We start from the raw sequence: 23,168 nt of genomic DNA, 5'->3' as shown, positions 1-23,168 counted from the left end.
ATATCAATTTTAAATTCCATTATAGTTAAGTCTAAATTGTTAGTTTAAAATTAGATTTATTAAGATTAAGTTTTATTCATTTTTAGTGATGTTAATTTTAAGTTTTAAATTTGTTAGTTTGTATTATTATTCACAAAAGCTTTGCAGGTTTATTTTCTTAGTTAAAGTCAAGTAATAATATCTACTGTTTTCAAATATTTCATCTCACCTTATATAGCTATCTACAAAAATAGTAACATGTTAAGATACTCTCCTTATTGATATTAATCAAAGTTTGTTTATAAGATGTTCTAAGAAAACCCTTCCACTTAGCACCTAAGCTCTGGCCAAGCTTTGGTTCTAATTGGTTGGGAAACATGCCATGAGTCCCAAAGTGTTTTGCATCAAAATGTGATCAAATAATTTTCATTTACCAAATTGAGTTTATAAAAGCTAAACCTTCTTCCAAGTAAACTTAGGATCCTTGTCCGGAAAAGGTTCTCTAAGCTTTACCTGTGAAGTGAATGTTTTCAGCAATGATAATTTCTAGACCATGGCAACATATCTAAATAACTAATGAAATTTCCTTAGGTAAACTTATAACAATTCTAATAATAAAAATTACTTATAGCAAAGCAAATTAATCTGATAACAGACAACGTCTGTTCTCACAAGCGAAACGGGGGAACTGTTGGAAAACGCAGTTTTCCAGCAAAACTCATGCTAACTGAGCAAGCCTGAGCAAGGCTTCAGCATGGTCAGGCCTCAGTAAAATTCCAACAAGCTACAGTGGTTGGTTTGCCTGAGAATGTTCTGTGGGAAGAATGCCATGAGAAAGATTAGGAGTCAGAAGTGTTATGAGAAAAGAATAAGGGAGTTAACAGGAGGATCCCTGAATGTTTGAGAACAGACTGCAGGTGTGTGTGTGTATCTATAATTAGAAATATCTGTAACAGTATATAAGTTTCTCGTTCGGTGAAATAAAATGGAGCTTACTTTATATCTCATATTGACACTGCCGTGAGTTCCCTCTCGACGTTTCTCTTTACTGGGACTGAAGGCTGCCCGGGGCTGCCACACGGCGTCTCCTGGAGTCACACTGCCTTGCCCTGGACTTTCTGTGCCCCAGCTCAGCACTTCTGAATTCTGAGTCGTGTTCTGCCTGCCCCCGCTTGTGTCTGCTGCTCACGATGGATTCCCAGCACCCCTACACTGACTCAGACCTCTGCCTCTGCCAGCCCTGGCACCTGCTGCCACCCACATGAGTGTGCAGGAACCTCCTGAAAGGAGGAGCACCCTGCTCTTCCCCTCTCATGCTGACATCAGCCCAGATCACTCAGGGAAGTTCCAAGCTCACATCAGACCCTGCTGGCAGTGTGACAGTTACTGCAGCCTTTGCCCTGCTGTGGTCATAACTCTAAGAAATAGCACTTAGAGGGTTATAAGCTTCTGTTATTGTGATGTTATTTGTTCTGTTTTGTTCTATGTATTTTCTAGTAAAGAATTGTTATTCCTTCTTCTGCATTTTTTGTCTGAAAGCCTCATGATTTCAAAGTTATAAGAGTTTGGGAGGCATCTTCTTTGTATTCCAGGAAGGTTCCTGCCTTCCTTTGCAAATATTTTTTTTTAACCCAAGACAAGTGTGGTGGTTTTGATTAGCCCAAAACATCAGTAAAGTATTTTTAACATCTAGGAGAAATTTGGACCCCTCACAAGCTGTTCTAGTAGGCCTGGGGAGGTGTCTGAGGGGTGGGGTGTGGCACAAAGATGGCTCCTGTGTGTCCTGAGTGCAAGTTCTGGAAGTTTTTACATCAAGTCCAGCAGAGCCAATCTCTGATGGCTCTGAAGGTGATGGACATGCTGCTAGCCAAGTTTGGGCCAATTGGAGGTGCTGGTTACGCCTCTGTGAAAACATATTTAAGAAAAAATCAAAACAAAGTGGGCACGCACTTCTTTCACTTCTTTGTAGTTGGAGCAGGAGGTGGAGGTGAAAATATGTGGAGGGAGAACAGCATGGAGATGCCAAGGTCAGTGAAGAAGGTGGGGGAGGAGGTGCTCCAGTGCCCCAGGTGCTGGAGCTGAAAACTCTCTGCTAGCCACGGTGAATGCCATGGGGATGCAGGAGGTCCCCCTGCAGTCCATGGAGTCCACAGGGATGCAGAAATCCACCCACAACCCATGCCAGAGGAGCAGGTGGATGCCTGGAGAGAGCTGTGACCCAGTTTGGAGTCTCGAAAGACTTAAAGCTACAGAGGCCTTGCAAAGGAAAGAAAGGCCTTGCTCCTGGGATGGAAGCAGCGTGACCTTGGCTCGGGAGAGTCTGCACTTTATGGATAAGAGGACTCATATTGCAACAGGAGTCGGGCGGGATGTTGCTTGTGAGATTGGACCCACGCCAAAGAAGTTCCCGGAGGACTGTCTCTCGTGGGAGGGACCCCTGGCTAAGTAGAAAAACCCCTCTCCCTGATTGAACTGACCAGAAAACCCCTCTCACCCTGCCCCCTGTTATTGTTGCTGGTTTGGAAAGAGGGAAGGGGGGTGAGTGCAGAGACTGCTTCTTAAGAGGGTGGGTTGAGAGCAGAAAACTGTCTGGAGAGAGAGAGAAACAAGTAGTGATTAAGAGTATTTGTAGTAGTAGAAGAATTGTAGTAATGAATAAATTTGAGAATCTGCTCTGTGGACTGAAAAGAGACCCTACACCCTGCCCCCCTACCCAGCTTGTGGATTGTAAAGGAGGAAAGGGGGTGAATACTATGGGTTCGTAAGAGGGGGGGGGGAGTGAACAAAATAATGTATGAAAAGTTTATTTTTGCCTTGCATTTATCCTCCAATTCTGTTAGGTAATTAAATCACCCTTTTTGCAACTTTAAGCTTGAAGCCTGTTTGCCCTTTTTCGTGCGTCCTCCTGGCAATGTCCTGTCCCAAACCCATGACAACAAGCTATAAAATGGAATATAAATATTAAGAGACTGGTTCCCATAAGGAATTTAGCCTCAAGAAAAGGGGGGCCTTGATAAGGACAGGTGAACAGAACAACATTTTACTAAGGACAGCAGAACAAAACAGCACAGCCTTGGAGAAATAGATAAAAGGTATAACTTAGGCAAACAGAAGTCATGGAAAACACAAGCAGGATGCTAGCTCAGCTCTGCAAGGCTGACAAAGCAGGAGTTATACAAAACAACAATACTGCCCTTACACAAAAGCAGGGGTCAAGGAACAGCCCCCTAAAAAGGACACTGGGTGTTGAAGACAGACCCCAAAAACCATATAAGAACTTCTGAAAAGGGGTGTGACTCTGTAAAATAAAGTAATACATATCCAACAAGAAAGCGGGGATAGCTAATGAATATGTCATCAGTGGGTATGATAACAACTCTGTTCCCCTGATGCTTCGTGCACTTGATTGGAGGAAGGATCTCCCAAATGACCAGTGCTGTAATAAAGAATGGCTGCTTTCTAATGCTCAAAACTAGGTTAGAAATTTTCTGTCTGGCTGATTTCGGTATCAATGGCCACCAATTAAAACTGAATGTGTGTATGATGGCTCAGAGGATGAATCACCTCAAACAACAAGTAAAGAAGTCCCATACATGGCTGCTGAATTAGTGTCGGGGGTTGAGAATTTCTTCCCATTCCTGTTACTAAGCAGCAAATAGTTAGATGTTTAGAGCGATCAAGTCTTTTGTAAAAGACAAAAGCTGGGCTTTGGGCAGGGCACGGTAAGGGAAGAGCCAGCCCTGGGAACAGGCTCTCTCGTGGTTTGGACGCTGAGAAGAGAGGCTATTATTTTTCTGCTCTTCGCCTGGACCAAAGCAAATCCAACTGTGCCCTGTTTTTCCTCTTCTCCTGGCTGGGTGAGCTTTGATTCAACCTTTCTTCCCACCGGGAAGGGCACATTTTCCCCCCGGGTTGCGTTCCCTCACGGCTGCTCCCAGGGAGAGTCCCGCGGCCCCTGCTGCCTGCTCCCGCCCTCTGCCGCACGAGACCGCAGCGTCTGCTGTGACTGCAGAAATCCTCGCTGGCTGGCCAGAGAGAGAGGGAGAGAGAGAGGCGCCCGCCTCTGCTGCCCTGCTTTCTCGCTGTTCCGAGCTGTTTCGCTGCGCTGCGTGTTTCTCAGCCTACCCGCCATTGCGGCTGCTGGACGCTGACCTGACCCTGCGCCACAGCGCCACCTGCAGCCGCTCGGGAGTCATCGCACCTGCCCTACCCGGCTGGGAGCTCAACAGCGCCCCTGCTGCTTGCAACCGTGATTACACCACACGGGAAAGGGCTCGGCAGCTCACAAGTTATCTGCTATTGGTTTTCTGGTTCTAGTTGTGGTTGCTATTATTGTTATTGTTTGTTTATAGATACTAGTAAAGAACTGATATTCCTTTTTTCCCATACCTTTGCCTGAAAGCCCTTGATTTACAAAATTAAATAATTCGGAGGGAGGGAAAAAAGAAAATCACATTCTCTGTTCTAAGGGAGGGTTCAACCTCTCTTGGCAGACACCTGTCTTTCAAACCAAGACAATTAGCCACATGGATAAATGAATATGATCAAACCTCCAAGGAGTGTGAGTATGTCTGGAGAATCTACCTCCGTGGAGGGGATCACATTTTATTATCAGATAAAAAGGCTGAAGGGTATTGGGGATTCAGTATCTTCCTGACTGCAGGAGACAATTGAGCTCCCTGGTCTCTTAGACAGACAGCAGCTTACAGGGCTGGCGGACTAAATCTCCTGGAAAGGGGAGATCCTCAGGCAATAGTGGGAACTACTGGTTAAATAGTGGAGAATATGCAAAAAGCTGCCTGTTTGCAAGTGATTCATGACCGAGAATTAAAACTTCGACATGAATCTCCCGAAGTGATACCAGTAGATCCCGAAAGAATGACCCCCCCTTGTCAGAGGACTTCCAGAGCCCCTAACACTCATGGGTGTTCAGCTCCAAGGTCAAATAGTAAGCCTCACAAATGGGGAAAGAGCTGCTGCCACCCCAGAAGGGCCTATAACCCCTGATCATAGTCACAGAGAGCATAAAATCTGGGCCTGGGGAGAAGTGACAGAAGAATTGATTAATTATAGCAGAAAATACAGTCCAGTGCCTGCCAGTAAAACTGATGCCAAAGGACTCCAACATGTGAATGGAAAACATCATTGCCCCCAACAATACCCAAAAAGGTGGTATTTTCCCCTGGACAGGGAGGATGAGTTAACATGAGGGATGAACACAGAAGAAAATAAATTATCTTTGGATTTTGGGTTTGCAAAAGGGGAACCCAAAAACTGTTATGGATGATCAGCCTAATGATAAAGTGGAGTTATTATTGAAAGGGTGGCTAACAAAGGAGGGATCAGCTGAAGTTGCTGCCCCTGCTATAGCTCCTCCCTTGGAAGATCCACAAAAAGAAAAGGAGGCAGGAAATCCTTTCCTTCATCCCCAGTAGGTGTGCCAGGGCACAAAGGCTGGCTTTTTATCAGAATGCTCACTAAAAACTCAAAAGGAGATTTACTAATAACTTGTGCTATTGGTCCCCATAAAGTCCCCATCTTTTTTTCACAGATATTGGGGTGAAAGTGTCCACCCTCCAAGTCAAAGACACTTCCTCATGAAGTGTTTTGCCCTCATGCAAGGGTATATTTGTAGGGGATGCTTTTGGGTACCCACAACCCCAAATGACAGCTAAAGTGAAATGTTGGTTAGTGGGGAAGGAAAAGCAGTTGTAATCCTAATGGTTTTAGGAGAATTTCCAGTGAATCTAAGGGGAACAAGGGGTTCATGAAATATGGAACCACATTGACCAAGGTGTATGCACTGCCTTACCTGAGTCTGCTGAGCAAAGTCTTGGATTAATGATAAAATTTTTTAGGTGGAGAACACTCTGAACAAACGCTTCTTCTGAGAGCTAAGGGCTCTGACATTCTCTTTCTTACTTACAACAGAATTTTTTAGATTAAAGTGAATAAAAAATTATTTATTTAACAAAATTACACAGAATGCTCTGCAAGGCACAGGGGAAGGAGAAAACAGGGGGAAAGGAGTTATTAAACCTGATTAAACAGCTGGTAAACTTTAGTGTCCCTTTCCTCAGATGTAGCTTCTCCTCCCTGGGGCCCCCCGGGGACTGAGTGAAGTTGCTCCAGTAGCTCCCTGGAGGATTCTTGTCTGCTGTCCTCCGGGGCTCCTTGGGTTTTCTTGGCGAGAAAACGAATCCAAAAAAAGGGGTCTAAAAAAAAAATGGTGGAAAAGAAAAAAAACTACAGAACAGAGGAACAGAGCTATCAACTTCGACAGCCGTCGCAGCAACAGTCTCCAGAGAGTCCTCCTCCTCGCTCCCCCGCAGTGAAGCTTGGGGAAAAAGTTTTCAAAACAACCCGTACTTTTCTCTGCTGCTGAGTGCAGTTAAAGCCACAGGACCACATTTCTGAGCATACAAGCTAAGGATGGGGAATACAGGATTATCATAACATCACTCCAAGACAACAGTCTTTTATGATACCAGTGAACTTATCCTTTATTTTTTACATGACCAATGTAATCTCTCCAATGTACTGAGGTACACATTGGGCCAAAAAGAAGAGAGGAGTTTGGATAGACTGGGAAGCCACTCACATGGTGCATGGAGCTTACCAAACCTGGAAACATCCCTCTAATGCACTCCATAGTTTATCATTATAACAAACGTCCTGTAACTTCACATGCCCAAAGATAATTTAATAAACACACACCCAATTTTATTTTAACAAAAACACGCCCAGTGAGTAATTTTGTCATGCATCAAACCCCCAGATCCTGTTGCGGTTTAGAGGATGTTACAGCAGACTTTACCCTAGAGCTTCTCTACCCAGCCCGGTTCAGCGCCTCAGTGCTCCAAACCCTCTGTCCCAGGGCTGGACACTGCGCTCTCACCGGCCAGGGAGCCATAAGGGTAGCTCTGGTTCGTCTGCTTCCACAACCGGCTGTGATAAAGGAGGCGAGGAGGGTCTATGCGTTGTGTCCATGGAAGATGTTTATTCGCATGGTGCAGCAGAGGCCAACGATCTCCCCGAGGCAGAGATGCCTCAAGGGCGAAGGCCTCACATGCTCAGCACATGTGGAGCATAGACACACGTGGAGCATAGACAGTAAGATGGCGGAGGGTAAGGGGTTTTATAGGGAAACAGAGAGGGGCAGGGACAGCACACAGGCCCAGTGACCTCTGGGTACAGGGGAGGTACAGGGGCGGAGTTAGGAGTACAGGAACCAATAGGGGAAACCCGAGGGAGTGGCCAGGGCCACGTGGGGTTAGGGTACAGGAACCAATAGGGAAAACTGGGGGCGTGGCTAGGATTACATGGGGTAGGGAAGGCAGGACAATAGGTGACAAGTACAGTCGTTAAGAAAGGGGTGTGGGGAACTTGCAGCTATTATCACAATAAGATCCTGTCACTGAAGATAGTGAAGGTGAACTCAGGCCAGAAAATAAAATCTTTGACGAACCCAGCAGGACCAACCCATGTTACTTTGATCCGCAGTGGGATCCACTACTGTCATGATTCTGACGCTGCCAAACGCCAGGCACCCAAGGCAGCTGCTCACTTGTTCTCTCCCCTGCCACAGCTGGGCACAGGAGAGGAAAAAAATTAACAAGTGATCATGAGTTGAGATAGAGGCTGGGAGAAAACACTTCAAGGGTAAAACAGGCTCAACTTAGCTGCAAAGTGAATTTATTACTAACAGAGTCAGAGGAGGATAATGAGAAGTAAAATAAGTCCATAAAGACATCGTTCATGCCCCCAACCCCTCCCTCCTTCCCACCTCAGCACAGCAGGACAGGGTATGGGGGTTTGGGTCAATTCATCACTGAGATCTTCTCCTGCTGCTCAGGGAAAGTAGTTCTTCCCCTGCTTTGCCATGGGGTTCCTCCCACAGGAGACAGTTCTCTGTGAACTTCTCCAGTGTAGAACCACTCCAGGGTGGGTCCATCTCACAAAGCAGCAGCACACACACTCTGCTGCAACCTGAACTCCTCCCACGGGCAGACAGTCCTCAAAACTGCCGTGGTGTGGGGTCCCTTGTTCATAGGGTGCAGACCTCCAAGGGCTGTTCCATCTTGGGAGCAAGGCCTCTCTCTCCATGGGATCGCCCAGCAAACCGCAGCCTCCTCCAGGCATCCACCCACTCCAGTGTGGACACCCCTCCATGGGCTGTGAGTAGATCTCTGCATGCCCTGTGGACCCCATGGGCTGCAGGGGCACAAATTCTCCACCATAGTCTTCACCACGGCCTGCAGAGGCATTTCATCTCCAGTGCCTGGAGCACCTCCTCCCCCTTATTCTCCAGTCACTTTGGGGTTTCCATGTTGTCCCCTCGCATATTCTCACCTCCTCCTCCTTCTCTGGCTAGAAAAAACTGTATGTGCACTTTGTTTTGATTTCTTCTTAAATATGTCATCACAGAGGTGTAACCAACCTTTCCAATTGGGCCAGGCTTGGCCAGCGGCATGTCCATCATCTTCAGAGCCATCAGAGATTGGCTCTGGTGGACATGGTGAAGCTTCCAGAAGCTTCTCACAGAAGCTATCTTTGTAGCTAGCTTCTGTGGCCCACTACTAAAAACTGGGCCAAACAAAACCAACACGACTGTTTAATCCATTAGACACATCAGAGCAATGTGAAGCCAATGATGCTATTGCTCTCAACACCCACTGGTGTGTGCAGCTCCCCAGTATAACAAATGTAGTGCCTATGACTGAAGTAATTTAATGTGGGCATGGTCCGGAAAAACATCATTCGTCTTTGTATGCAGAACCTAAATTTGTAGAGCCTAAATTTACAGTATCCCAACCAGAGGGCAGCCCTTTATTCAGTTGCTCAAAGGTTATAACGTGCAAAGCAGGACCAGGAGATCCTCCAGAAATGCGTTTTTTGTCCCAGGTCCAAACATTAATATGGGACATCCCTCAAAAGGCTGGAAAAATCAAGATGAGCACTAGAGCTCACATCTGATTAACCAATGCTGAAATCTGATCATCCATTACCCAATCCAAGGTGCCTTATTAAATAATGAGCCATAAATCATCAATCTTGATTTTAAAGATAAAACCCATTGTAAAGAAGCCAAGTACTCAGTTCCCTTAGGAATGGCTTGGGGGTGCTCCAGTGGAAAATTTTATTCACACCTATCTCTGTGTTGGAAGTTAGGATTTTTTCCTTTTGTTTTTCTTTCTCTCTGGGAATTTTGTCCCATATCTTGCCTAACAGATGGTAACAACTGATATTTAAGAGACAAAAGAAATGGCTGAGGCTGGGGGAAAGGTGCAGTTGGCAACTCTCTTAGCTGAGGGGTTTTCTCTTGGGCAGGGCAGAGATCCCATGAGATTTTGGCTGGGAGGTGAAGGACTGGGCTCAGCTCGTTGCTCTCTCTTGCTCTTGGGATCGAAAGGAATGGTCAAGCTGCTACTTAGTGCAGGAAGAATTCACTGCCACTGCGGAGTCCAGCCTGTTACTGCTCTCTTCCTTACTGTGAGTGAGCTTTGCTCGTAAGAGCAGCCATCGAACTGGGACCTTATTATCATCTGATCTGACTGGAAAAGACTCTCACCATCTACTCAGGTGCCTCAGCAGAAAACCCAGGACCCCCACCCCCTCCTCCTTCCTGAAGGGCGTGTCTCCCCAGCTGCATGGGGCAGCTGCTACGGAGAAGCTGCCCAGCCCCGCTGCTTTGGGCTTTTTTGGTACATTTTAACGCAACACACCAGGCCCGCCCAGCCCCCTGCAGCTCCTACTAGGGCTGTGGAGCTCCTGCTGCATGTGGTTTGTCAACCCAGGTGTGCCCGCCTCTGCCATTTCCAGCTTGCTGCTCCCAAGGTCTCCTGCTGCAGCCCATTCAGTTTCCCAAGTGGCACTGAGACTGGCTGCTTCCCATGAGTTTGCAAAAGAAAACCCCTTTTCTCTGTCTCTTCCTCTGGCTAAGTCACCATTAACCACGTGAAGAGGTGGTTGAGCTCTCACCACAGCGCCCCCTGCAGCCGCGGGGGAGTCATTGCACCTGCCCTGCTCAACTGGGAGCACAGCACCCCTGCTGGCTGTGACTGTAACAACACCAAAGGGGAAAGTGTTAGCCAAGAGAAGGCTGTGGTTGGGTTACTGGTTTTTGTGTGTAGTTGCTGCCATTGTAGTTTGTTTGCCTTGTTATCCATATATATATTAGTAAAGAACTGTTATTCCTTTTCTCATATCTTTGAATGAAAGCTCCTTAATTTCAAAGTTATTATACTTTGGAAAGAAGAGGGTCATATTCACTATTCCAAGGGAAATTCCTGCCTTCCTTGGCAGAAACCTGTCTTTCAAACTGAGACACTCTGAAATCAGAGAATGCTTGACTGAGGTGCAGAGTCAGAATCTCCTATGTCTGTTGCAAGTGCATCTTCAATTTTGCTAAAGTATCCAAAAGACACAATTATAGTAGCATCCCTTCCTCAGAAGCAACACGAAGATCAAAATGGTAAATTCTGAATTATTATACCACTTGATAAACAACAGCACTAATGCTTGAAAACATTTTCACCCCCTCAGCTACTCTAAAAAGGCATCAGTTTGTATCAGAAAACATTACTTGGAAATTACATTTGCCAAGCAACTGGACACAACATGTGTTTGGAGAGCTAAACACCCATGTCCAGCATACCTCCAAACTGGCGTTACAAAATAGATTAGCTCTAGATATGTTGTTGTTGAAAGAACAAGGTGTATGTGGAATGTTACAATTGTCTGAAGCAGAATGTTGTAAAATTATTGACAATGACTCATCCTCCATCAAGGAGGCAGGAATTAAAATGAGAGAAATAAGTGATCGTACAGGAGAATTGTCTCAATCTATGCAACCACAAGTCTGGTTTGATGAATTAGATCGTGGATCATGGATTGCTACCATCCTGAAGTCTTTAGGACTTACCTGATGGAGAAAAGGGTTGGTACAAATTTGAACAGCAAGGGCAACCAGATTTGTATATGTAATTATTGGCATTGGGCTGGTTAAATGTATGATAATGGGCTTGCGAAACTCGCTTTCCCCCTCTGTTCCTGTGTCTACCAAAAATCTATTTCTTTGTTCCTCAGCTTTAGTGCAACCAGGGGTTCAGCTGGGATCATTCCCAGGTCCTCTTCATGCCTCATCCAAAATCATCTATTTGACTGCCTGCGGAGTGGGCTCTAACATGGAAGGATTCATTCTCTCTGCCTGCAGGCATTCCTGATTCCCTATTTCCTTGCAAATAGCACATTGATCTTTTCCTAATGGTTGTAATTGAAAACCTCCTCAACCTGCTCTGCCTCTTCCCCAATAACTTCTCTCTCTCCTCTGGAACCCATCAGAGCAGCCATGAGTTTTCCATCTTTACCTTCCCAAGCCAACTCTCTGTCTCTGTTATTATATAATTTCCATGCAGTTTCTACCAATTTATTTATGTTTCTGGAGTCTTCTGCCCTCAGTCTCTATAACTTCCTTATTGTGTCTGGAGCCAATTGTCCCATAATTATGGCTGCCATTTGTAACACATCTCCTCTGTCGGGATCCACGCTAGCAAATTTCCCATCTGTATCCATTAATCATTGATTAATCATTAATCAAATTGGAAGGAGACTCATGCTTTCCTTGGATTACTTGATACAATTCTGACATAATTATAGGCTTTGGAATTGCATGTTTCATACAAAAAATGATTAATCTCTGATATTTGCTCAAAAGATCCCTGTGTTGGTAGGGATCCATTCTTGGATCACTTCTGGAAAACATTGATCTGATGTTCCTGGTTGTGCATTTTGGGCATGATCTTGTTCTGCCTCTTCCTTTCCTTTGCTACCACTATTGTCTTCTCATCTATATTCAGCTGCTTATCTGAAGCAACTGGAGTATCATTCCAGTTGGGATCCTGGGTACTTACAATGGTCTCAAAGACCTTACCTGCCTTGTTGGGATTTGCCTTGTAAAGGTCAAGTCCCAAAGAGGTGAAGTCCCTGCCATGTATTTCCAGGACTTCAACTCGGTTACTGAAAGAGGCACTGTTGCCATGACCGGTCCATCTGCACCTAGTGCCCACCTGAGAGGGGCTTGAATTGCTCCCCTTCTCCTCATTCTTTTTCTCTCCTCCTCAGCATATTCTCCCTGCCACTGGACTAAATTCTTCTACACTTTTTGGGGAAGACGTTTTGCAAGGAAAAGCTGTCAGCCACAACAACCTGTTTGTGAAACAGCAGCTGGGGGTGTCACAGAGCCCTGATGCAGCTTCCCCTTCCCCTTCATTGTACACTTCCAAAATTGACTTCTAGAGAGTGTCCCCGGGATTAATGAAGTGAGCCAGAGAATCCTGGAATGGTGCCATTCCACTGCCTACCATGGGCAGGGACACCTTCCACTATTCCAGATTGCTCCAAGCCCTGTCCAACCTGGTCTTGGACACTTCCAGAAATGGAACAGCCACAGCTGCTCTGGGAATTCCATCCCAGCCCCTACCCACCCTCACAGGGAAGGATTTCTTGCCAATATCCCATCTATCCCTGCCCTCTGGCAGTGGGAAGCCATTCCCAACATCATGTCCTCCCAGGCCCCTGTCTATAGTGCCTCTCCAGTTTATTTTACCTCTACATATATCCAACTATCACAGTTTGCAATATTATTATCAGCAATCAGTTGTATCCCAGTGCTCATGTGATACTAATTAATTACAGCAGTAGTCAAATAATTGTAGCAGCAATTATAAATACTTGAATAAATAGCTGCAGTCAATAGCAATAAAAATTACATTAATATTATACTGATTCTAGCAGCAGTCAATAGCAATCAAAATTAATACCATCAGTCATCAATAGCAGCAACCAAGTGAACATTATATTATGCATAACTAAAATTTTATCACTGCTGAAAGAAATTTATACATGATGTAACACTAAGGAAACTTATGAAAGATGACTTTATACAGAAATATATCTATAATAGTGATGCTGTGCTCCCTCTGCTGCTTTCCCTGATGGAGCACCAGCCTCGGTAATGGCTGAGTGCCTCACCTGCCCTCCAGGTACCAGCACAGCAGTTCAGGGTCACAGGTCTGTGCAATAGCTGAGGGTTGAGTGTGGGGCAACTCAAACCACGTCTGGGGTGGAAATTGGGCTCTATCTCAAATCATCTGACTACAAAATTGTGGTTCCGCATTTACACTCTGTTGCACTAAAAAGCATGACTTCCTGTAATTGCCCGTCTGCCTCTAGAAAGGGGAAGCCGCACCCAGGTAAGAGCCAGGGCAGTATAAAGAGGGGCTGTGCTGAGCTTCTTACAGCCTGGGAGCTGTGTGGTACGGAGGGAGACGGTAGGAGATTGGGATGAGCTGTGGGGCTGGGAGCAGCAGGGAGAGGCATCTTGTTGGGCTCCTGCTTCCTGTTCCAGGTGTTTTGCCATGGCTGGGGAGATGGCAGGGCAGGAGAAGAGAGGTGTGAGGGCAGCGGGTGGGTGGTGTCTGCTGCGAGCATGGGCTGCAGGAAGCCACCTTTGCTGGCAGCTGCTTTGGGGGAGCTCAGGGGAGCTGTGTGTGCTGTGGGGGCTGAGCTGGGAGGGGGGCTGGGGGCAGAGGGGTGGGAGCAGGAGTGGCGTAGGAAGGAGGAGGGATGTGGGGGGATGGAGGGGCAGAGTGAAGTTTGCAGATGTGCAAAGCCTGGCACAAGAGCAGCCAGTGGAGCTGATGGGAATGGAGGGAGCTGCTCTTCCTTTGTGGCACATGTGGTTGGTGGTGGTGAAAAGGGAGGGTATCCAGGAGGAGCCTCTGAGGTGCCACTAAGTCAGAGGGAGAGCAGCCCTGCTGTCTGACCATGGTGACACCAGCATTGGCCTCGTGGATCACACCTGTGGTTCCAGAGAGCTCGGAACCCCAGCTGTGCCAGGGCCCAGGGCATTCAAGGAACATCCAGAGTCTAACGAAAGTCCACGGGACTGGAGAGGGGATTTCACTCAGGCCCATCCCTTGGCTTTATGGCATGATTCCATGAAAATCAGTTGCTTCTCCTGGCGCCTTGTCACGCTCCGAGCATGGCCCTGAGAACAGTGGGAACAGTGGGACGGTGCAGGGAGGTGATGGTCACAGGACACCAAGAGCAGATCAGAGACACAGTGAGGGACTGGAAGCCAAGGCCTCCACTCCTGGGAACACTGGGAAATGTTCCTGTGCCATGGGTGTGCACACACAGGATGTGCATCTGTGTGTGTCTGTGTGTGCTTCCACATGTGAATGTGTGTGTCTCTGTGTGCTTTCACAGGTGCACGTGTGTGTGTGTGTGTGTGTGTGTGTGTGTGTGTGTGTACAGGGGGGAGGGTGTGCTCTGCCCCACTGCTGGCTCTGTGCTGGGTCCTCAGTTTGCTCCAACACCTGGGAACATCCCATTCCTGCTGTTCTTCCTCTCATCCCTCCCACCAATACCAAAGGCATTTCTCTCCTGCCCTGAGGCTTCCTGCTCCAGGGGGTCCAACAGCCTTGTGCTGGTGGTGACAGAAGAGGAACTCCTACACACCCCTAGAGCATCAGCCTCACTCTTCTACCCCAAAAGCAGAGAGACATTTTGGGAGCAGCCTGGCCACAGGCCCTGGCACTCAGATCGTGGGTGCTGGCACCATCTGTGCCCTCTTTCCATGTTGGAAAACACAGTGGGAGCTGCTGGTGGCAGTCCCCGAGCAGAGGGACTCGACCTCATTGTCCCCCAGGTGTTACTAATGGATCCTCTGTGGGTTTGCTGGGATGGCTCTGTCTGCAGGAGCTGTGCTGGGGGTCCCTGTTTCCCACCTTCCTTCTTTTGACCTTGCTGCAGCCCAGGGAATTTCCCCCAGCCTGCAGGAGCTCAGGGGATGTTTCCTGATGGGTGTGGATGTTGTCTCTGGTGTCCCTGGGTTGTCCAGAGCATGGAGCTGATGTGATTGTTTCAACAAGCAGCATCCCCCATCCCTCCCCTGCTCAAAGCTGGGGGTGCTCACCTGGAGAAGAGAAGGCTGCAGGGATACCTCAGAGCCCCTACCAGTGCTTAAAGGTGTTCCAGAAGAGCTGCAGAGGGACTTTGGAGAAGGGCCTGGAGGGACAGGATAAGGAGGAATGGCTTCCCACTGCCAGAGGGCAGGGATAGATGGGATCTTGGGAAGGAATTCTTCTTTGGGAGGACCGTGATGCAGTCCTTGGGAGGACCGAGGTACAGTTTGCCCACTTCTGGCATTCCATGATCTTGGCTAAGGGGTGCAGGGCTGCAGCCAGGTGCCCCAGTCTCTGCCCATCTCCTTTTGCCTTTCATGGAATGGTAGAATCATTAGGGTTTGAAAAGACCTCCAATGTCATTGAGTCCCCATTCTCACCAAACAACTTTTCACCCCAAACCGGGCAGCAGCCACACAGTTGCACTTTCAGAGTACTGCAGGAAAACACGTGATTTAGAGGAAAGCAGGAGCTGCACCCTGACTGGACCTATAAAACGGGAAGCAGGTCTCCCACAAAAGATCTGGGGACAGGATGGGCTGTGCTGGACTTCTCCCAGCCCAGGAACTGCAGAGCACGGAGGGAGACGGTAGGAGATTGGGATGAGATTCTTCCCAAGAGGGGAAGGGAGCAATATCTTGTTGGGCTCCTGCTTCCTGTTCCAGGTGTTTTGCCATGGCTGGGGAGATGGCAGGGCAGGAGAAGAGGGGTGTGAGGGCAGCGGGTGGGTGGTGTCTGCTCTGAGCATGGGCTGCAGGAAGCCACCTTTGCTGGCAGCTGCTTTGGGGGAGCTCAGGGGAGCTGTGTGTGCTGTGGGGGCTGAGCTGGGAGGGGGGCTGGGGGCAGAGGGGTGGGAGCAGGAGTTGGGGGGAAGGAGGAGGGATACAGGGGAATGGAGGGGCAGAGTGAAGTCTGCAGAGGCGCAAAACCTGGCACGAGAGCTGACTGCGGGGTGGCTGGGATGGAGGGGGCTGTTTTTCCTGTGTGACACATGTGGGTGGTGGCAGTGAAAAGGGAGGGGTCCAGGAGGAGCCCCCGAGGTGCCACTGAGTCAGAGGGAGAGCAGCACTGTTGTCCAACTGTGGTGGCACTGGCATTGGCCTCGTGGATCACACCTGTGGCTCCAGAGAGCTCAGACTCCCACCTGTGCCATGGCCCAGGGCATTCAAGGAACATCTAAACACCAATGAAAGCCCAAGGGACTGGAGAGGGGATTTGATTCAGGCACATCCCTTGGCTTTAGGCATGATTCCATGAAAATCACTCACTTCTCCTGGACCCTTGCCAGGCTGCTAGCATGGCCCTGAGAGCAGGGGTAACAGTGGGATGGTGCAGATAGGTGACAGCCAAAGGACACCAAGAGCAGTTCAGAGGCACAGTGAGGGGCTGGAAGCCAAGGCCTTCACTCCTGAGAACACTGGGAAATGTTCCTGTGCCATGGGTGTGCACATGTGTGTGCACTCAGGATGTGCATGTGTGTGTCTGTGTGTGCTTTCACATGTGCATGTGTGTATGTGTGCAGAGAGGAGGGTGTGCTCTGCCCCACTGCTGGCTCTGTGCTGGGTCCTTAGACTGCTCCAACACCTGGGAACATGCCATTCCTGCTGTTCTTCCTCACATCCCTCCCACCCAAACCCAGGGCATTTCTCTCCTGCCCTGTGGCTTCCTGCTCCAGTGGGTCCAACAGCCTTGTGCTGGTGCTGAGGGAGGAGGAACTCCTACACACCCCTAGAGCATCAGCCTCACTCTTCTCCACCAAAAGCAGAGGGAGATTTTGGTAGCAGCCTGGCCATGTGTCCTGGCACTCAGATCCTGGGTGCTGGCACCATCTGTGCCCTCTTTCCATGTTGGAAAACACAGTGGGAGCTGCTGGTGGCAGTCCCCGAGCAGAGGGACTCGACCTCATTGTCCCCCAGGTGTTACTAATGGATCCTCTGTGGGTTTGCTGGGATGGCTCTGTCTGCAGGAGCTGTGCTGGGGGTCCCTGTTTCCCACCTTCCTTCTTTTGACCTTGCTGCAGCCCAGGGAATTTCCCCCAGCCTGCAGGAGCTCAGGGGATGTTTCGTGATGAGTGTGGAGGTTGTCTCTGGTCTCCCTGGGTTGTCCAGAGCATGGAGCTGATGTGATTGCTCCAACAAGCAGCATCCCCCATCCCTCCCCTGCTCAAAGCTGGGGGTTTTCACCTGGAGAAGAGAAGGCTCCAGGGATACTTCAGAGCCCCTTCCAGTGCTTAAAGGGGTTCCAGGAGAGCTTGAGAGGGACTTCGGATAAGGGCCTGGAAGGACAGGACAAGGAGAAATGGCTTCCCACTGCCAGAGGGCAGGGATAGAACTTGGGAAGGAATTCTTCTTTGGGAACCGATGCAGTCCGAGGACCCAGGCACAATTTGCCCACTTCTGGCATTCCATGATCTTGGCTAATGGATGCAGGGCTGCAGCCAGGAGCCCCAGTCTCTGCCCATCTCCTTTTGCCTTCCATGGAATCATAGAATCATTAGGGCTTGAAAAGACCTACAATGTCATTGAGTCCCCATTCTCACCAAACAACTTTTAACCCCAAACCGGGCAGCAGCCACACAGTTGCACTTTCAGAGTACTGCAGGAAAACACATGATTTAGAGGAAAGCAAGAGCTGCACCCTCACTGCACCTATAAAACGGGAAGCAGGTCCCCCACAAAAGATCTGGGGACAGGATGGGCTGTGCTGGACTTCTCCCAGCCCAGGAGCTGTGGGTCATGGAGGGAGATGGTAGGAGCTTGGCATGAGCTGAGGGGCTGGGAGCTGGGAGCAGCAGGGAGAGGGATCTTGTTGGGCTCCTGCTTCCTGTTCCAGGTGTTTTGCCATGGCTGGGGAGATGGCAGGGCAGGAGAAGAGGGGTGTGAGGGCAGTGGGCGGGTGGTGTCTGCTGTGAGCATGGGCTGCAGGAAGCCACCTTTGCTGGCAGCTGCTTTTGGGGAGCTCAGGGGAGCTGTGTGTGCTGTGGGGGCTGAGCTGGGAGGTGGGCTGGGGGCAGAGGGGTGGGAGCGGGAGTGGGGGGGAAGGAAGAGGGATACAGGGGAATGGAGGGGCAGAGTGAAGTCTGCAGAGACGCAAAACCTGGCACGAGAGCTGACTGCGGGGTGGCTGGGATGGAGGGGGCTGTTTTTCCTGTGTGACACATGTGGGTGGTGGCAGTGAAAAGGGAGGGGTCCAGGAGGAGCCCCCGAGGTGCCACTGAGTCAGAGGGAGAGCAGCACTGTTGTCCAACTGTGGTGGCACTGGCATTGGCCTCGTGGATCACACCTGTGGCTCCAGAGAGCTCAGACTCCCACCTGTGCCATGGCCCAGGGCATTCAAGGAACATCTAAACACCAATGAAAGCCCAAGGGACTGGAGAGGGGATTTGATTCAGGCACATCCCTTGGCTTTATGGCATGATTCCATGAAAATCACTCACTTCTCCTGGACCCTTGCCAGGCTGCTAGCATGGCCCTGAGAGCAGGGGTAACAGTGGGATGGTGCAGATAGGTGACAGCCAAAGGACACCAAGAGCAGTTCAGAGGCACAGTGAGGGGCTGGAAGCCAAGGCCTTCACTCCTGAGAACACTGGGAAATGTTCCTGTGCCATGGGTGTGCACATGTGTGTGCACTCAGGATGTGCATGTGTGTGTCTGTGTGTGCTTTCACATGTGCATGTGTGTATGTGTGCAGAGAGGAGGGTGTGCCCTGCCCCACTGCTGGCTCTGTGCTGGGTCCTTAGACTGCTCCAACACCTGGGAACATGCCATTCCTGCTGTTCTTCCTCACATCCCTCCCACCCAAACCCAGGGCATTTCTCTCCTGCCCTGTGGCTTCCTGCTCCAGTGGGTCCAACAGCCTTGTGCTGGTGCTGAGGGAGGAGGAACTCCTACACACCCCTAGAGCATCAGCCTCACTCTTCTCCACCAAAAGCAGAGGGAGATTTTGGTAGCAGCCTGGCCATGTGTCCTGGCACTCAGATCCTGGGTGCTGGCACCATCTGTGCCCTCTTTCCATGTTGGAAAACACAGTGGGAGCTGCTGGTGGCAGTCCCCGAGCAGAGGGACTCGACCTCATTGTCCCCCAGGTGTTACTAATGGATCCTCTGTGGGTTTGCTGGGATGGCTCTGTCTGCAGGAGCTGTGCTGGGGGTCCCTGTTTCCCACCTTCCTTCTTTTGACCTTGCTGCAGCCCAGGGAATTTCCCCCAGCCTGCAGGAGCTCAGGGGATGTTTCCTGCTGGGTGTGAAGGTTGTCTCTGGTGTCCCTGGGTTGTTCAGAGCATGGAGCTGATGTGATTGCTCCAACAAGCAGCATCCCCCATCCCTCCCCTGCTCAAAGCTGGGGGTGCTCACCTGGAGAAGAGAAGGCTCCAGGGATACCTCAGAGCCCCTTCCAGTGCCTAAAGGGGTTCCAGATGAGCTGCAGAGGGACTTTGGAGAAGGGCCTGGAGGGACAGGATAAGGAGGAATGGCTTCCCACTGCCAGAGGGCAGGGATAGATTGGGAAGGAATTCTTCTTTGGGAAGATGGTGAGGCCCTGGCACAATTTGCCCACTTCTGGCGTTCCATGATCTTGGCTAATGGATGCAGGGCTGCAGCCAGGAGCCCCAGGCTCTGGCCATCTCCTTGTGCCTTCCATGGAATCATAGAATCATTAGGGCTGGAGAAGACCTACAATGTCATTGAGTCCCCATTCTCACCAAACAACTTTTAACCCCAAACCGGGCAGCAGCCACACAGTTGCACTTTCAGAGTACTGCAGGAAAACACATGATTTGGAGGAAAGCAAGAGTTGCTCCCGCACTGCCTCTATAAAAGGGGAAGCAGGTCCCCCACAAAAGATCTGGGGACAGGATGGGCTGTGCTGGACTTCTCCCAGCCCAGGAGCTGTGGGTCATGGAGGGAGATGGTAGGAGCTTGGCATGAGCTGAGGGGCTGGGAGCTGGGAGCAGCAGGGAGAGGGATGTTGTTGGGCTCCTGCTTCCTGTTCCAGGTGTTTTGCCATGGCTGGGGAGATGGCAGGGCAGGAGAAGAGAGGTGTGAGGGCAGCAGGCAGGTGGTGTCTGCTCCGAGTGTGGGCTGCAGGAAGCCACCTTTGCCGGCAGCTGCTTTGGGGGAGCTCAGGGGAGCTGTGTGTGCTGTGGGGGCTGAGCTGGGAGGGGGGCTGGGGGCAGAGGGGTGGGAGCAGGGGTGGGGGGGAAGGAAGAGGGATGTGGGGAGATGGAGGGGCAGAGTGAAGTCTGCAGAGATGCAAAGCCTGGCATGAGAGCTGCCAGCAGGGCTGGGCAGGCAGAGTTCCCTTGCAGAGCACCTTCCCTGCCACCAGCCTGTGCCCAGCTGTGAAATGCTCCCCGCAGGCCTGGGCACCCCCAGCCCCGCAGTGGGGCCAGATGGCTGCGCTGCCCTGAAGGCAGGAAAGATGTGGGATCGTTCCTCTTCCTCTCCATGCAGGTAGGGTGGGATTCTCCTCTCTTACAATCCAAACATCAGCACCCAGAGCACTCTGGTCCCTGGGGCAGCCCCTCAAAGGCAGCAGCACTCCCAGAGCCCCTTTCCCTGTTGCACTCTCGGGGAGCTGTTCCTGTGAAACGGGGTGCAGGCATTCCCATGGCAGGTCCTGCTGCCAGCCTTTCTGCTTCCCTCGTTTGCTTCTAACGGAGAACTCAATCCTGAGTTATCCCATGAATGTGCTCAGTGCCTCTTTGCAGGCACTGACACAGGTGCATGGGGCTTTTTCACTTTTCCTGCAGCAATGGGAAGCCGTGCTGGGACTGCCAAGGGTGCCTGGGGCAAATTGAGGGTGTGGCTGGGCTGGAGTTAATGCTGTCCAGGGCAGCCCCCAGTTTCTGAGACTGAACCAGCGCTGGCAGAGCTCCAGTGGGAGAGAATATGGCAGGAGACAAGGCTGGGATAAGAGTCGTGAGTGGACAAGATCCAGTAGTGACCCAGAGCCAGCAGTTCCCTTCCTGAACAGCCATCCTGCACTGAGGCTCTGCTGTCCAGGGAGCAGCTGGACATGTGCCAGCTGAGGGTTCTTGGTGCCCAAAGTCCCTCCTCTGCTCTGCCAGCAGGCCCAGCTTTCCTCTGCTGCTGCACTGTCCTTTTCTCGAGCCAGTGCCTTTTCCTGCTTCTGCTTTGCCCCTCCTGTCCCCATCCTGCTGGCAGGATTGCACGAGCTGCTGCTGCTGCTGGGGCTCAGTGCCTGCTGGGATCCAAGCCCAGTGCTGCTTCTCCCCCTCTCCAGGGGTCTGAGCTTCCCCCCAGCAGCAGCTGTGTGCTGTGGGCAGTGGTGGGACAGGGCCTGTGCTGCCCCATTGTCAGTGCTGTTCCCCAAGCTCTGCCCCCTCCACACCTTGTCTCCTGTCCCGAGAGCACAGATGTTCCCTGGACATCCTCTCCCCCATCAGCACCCCCAAGCCCTTCTCTGCAGATCTGCTCTCAATCCATTCTGTTCCCAGCTTGTGTCTGTGCCTGGCATTGCCCTGGCCCAGGGGCAGCACCTGCACTTGGCTTTGTTGACCTTCATGGGCTTTGCTCTCTCCCACCTCTCCAGCATGTCTAGCTTCCTCCTGGTGGCAGGGGGTGCATAGCTTTAGGTCCTAGATGAAGCCCTGCTCTCATCACCACCTCAGAAGGGCCCTGAGGAGTCTTTGCTGCCTGGGCAGTCAGGAGTGGAAGAGAAGGTGTTGCCTCCAGTGTTGCCTGGAATGAATCCTCCGTGTTCATGTGTTGCCTTCTGCCGACTGTCTGCTCTTCTTCTTTAGGATTTTGGGCATTTTCTTCCCAGTACTCTTTCTCCTGAGTTCTTGAGGTGGTTCCCATCTTCTTCTCCACACCCCACTGTGTGCCTCAGGTCTGCCACTGCTGCTGTGCTGTGTCCCCTGACGTGGGGACCTCAGCGACCTGTGTCCACTGGGAAGCCAAGGCTGGGAGCAACAGGAGCACCTGCTGTGAGGTGGGTGAGAGGAATCAGAGCCCACAGATTGCCCAAATCTGTCTGGACTCCTGAAGGAAAGCTGACCCTGAAGATTCTGTGTTGTGGTTTCATGCTGGCCAAATGCCAGGCACCGACAACGGCCACTCACTCACTCTCCCCTGCCACCGCTGGGCAGAGGACGGGAAAAAATAACAAAGCATTTGTGGGTTGAGTAAAGAACTGGGGGGAAACACTACAAGGACACAACAGGCTCAGTTTAGGAATATAAAGTTTGTTTATTACCAACAGAGTCAGAGGAGGATAATGAGAAGAGAAATAAGCCTGTAAGACACCATTCTTTCGCCCAACCCCTCCCTCCTCCCCACCAATAGCACATGGAACAGGGTGTGGGGGTTTTGGTCAGTTCATCACTGAGATTTTCTTCTGCCGCTCAGGGAGAGGACTCCTTCCCCTGCTTTGCACCATGGGGTCTCTCCCACAGGAGACAGTTCTCTGTGAACTTCTCCAGTGTAGATCCAATCTCACGAGAAGCAGTCCTCCCAAAACCACTGCAATGTGAGTCTCTCTCACAGGCAGACAGTCCTCCCAAAACTGCTGTGGAGTGGGTCACTTGTACACGGGGTACAGACTGCCAAGGCCAGGCTGTTCCATCTTGGGAACAAGACCTCTTTCTTCATGGGGATTCCCACTGGATCACAGCCTCCTCCAGGCATCCACCCGCTCTGGCGTGGGCACCTCCCCACAGGCTGTGAGTGGATCTCTGCATCCCCTGTGGACCCCATGGGCTGCAGGGGCACGGCTGCTCCACCATGGTCATCCCCACAGCCTACAGAAGAGTCTCAGCTCCAGCACCTGGAGCACCTTCTTCCCCTCCTTCTCCACTGACCTTGCTGTCTCCGAGTTGTTTGCCTCACATGTTGTCACCTCTTCCACTTCTCTGGCTAGAAAAATAATGTTTTAATTTAGAAATTTTAGAAGAATCTTTGTTTTAATTTTCTTCTCAAATATGTTATCACAGAAGTTTCGCGACCATCTCTAATTGGCACAATCTTAGCCAGCGGCATGTCCATCTTCAGAGCCATCAGGGATTGGCTCTGTTGGATATGGTGGAAGCTTCTAGCACCTTTTCACAGAAACCACCTCTGTGGTGTCCCCACTACCACAAACCTGGAAATGAAAAACCAACAATCTCTGGAAGGCTGTAGGGGCCCAGTCCAAGCCCCTCGGATCAATACCTGTGCAGGTAAGAGTCTTGTTGCCTTGGTGGGACAGAAGCTGAATGCTT

General features: G+C 50.4%; 1 long non-coding RNA gene across 1 annotated transcript; it reads left to right on the top strand.

The window, feature by feature from the left end:
- The first annotated feature begins 15,280 nt into the window (after positions 1 to 15,280).
- Positions 15,281 to 23,129, top strand: LOC146422273 (uncharacterized). The gene is made up of 3 exons (XR_014848209.1): positions 15,281 to 15,537; positions 21,711 to 21,901; positions 22,902 to 23,129. It is a non-coding gene; the product is annotated as an uncharacterized LOC146422273 (long non-coding RNA).
- The last annotated feature ends 39 nt before the right edge of the window (positions 23,130 to 23,168 follow it).

The sequence above is a fragment of the Lichenostomus cassidix genome, unplaced genomic scaffold, assembly GCF_008360975.1.
Source record: "Lichenostomus cassidix isolate B80296 unplaced genomic scaffold, HeHo_3.0 HiC_scaffold_527, whole genome shotgun sequence".
Lineage (NCBI taxonomy): Eukaryota > Metazoa > Chordata > Aves > Passeriformes > Meliphagidae > Lichenostomus > Lichenostomus cassidix.
Note: the sequence above shows the minus strand (reverse complement) of the source record. Positions and strands in the feature narration are given on the sequence as shown.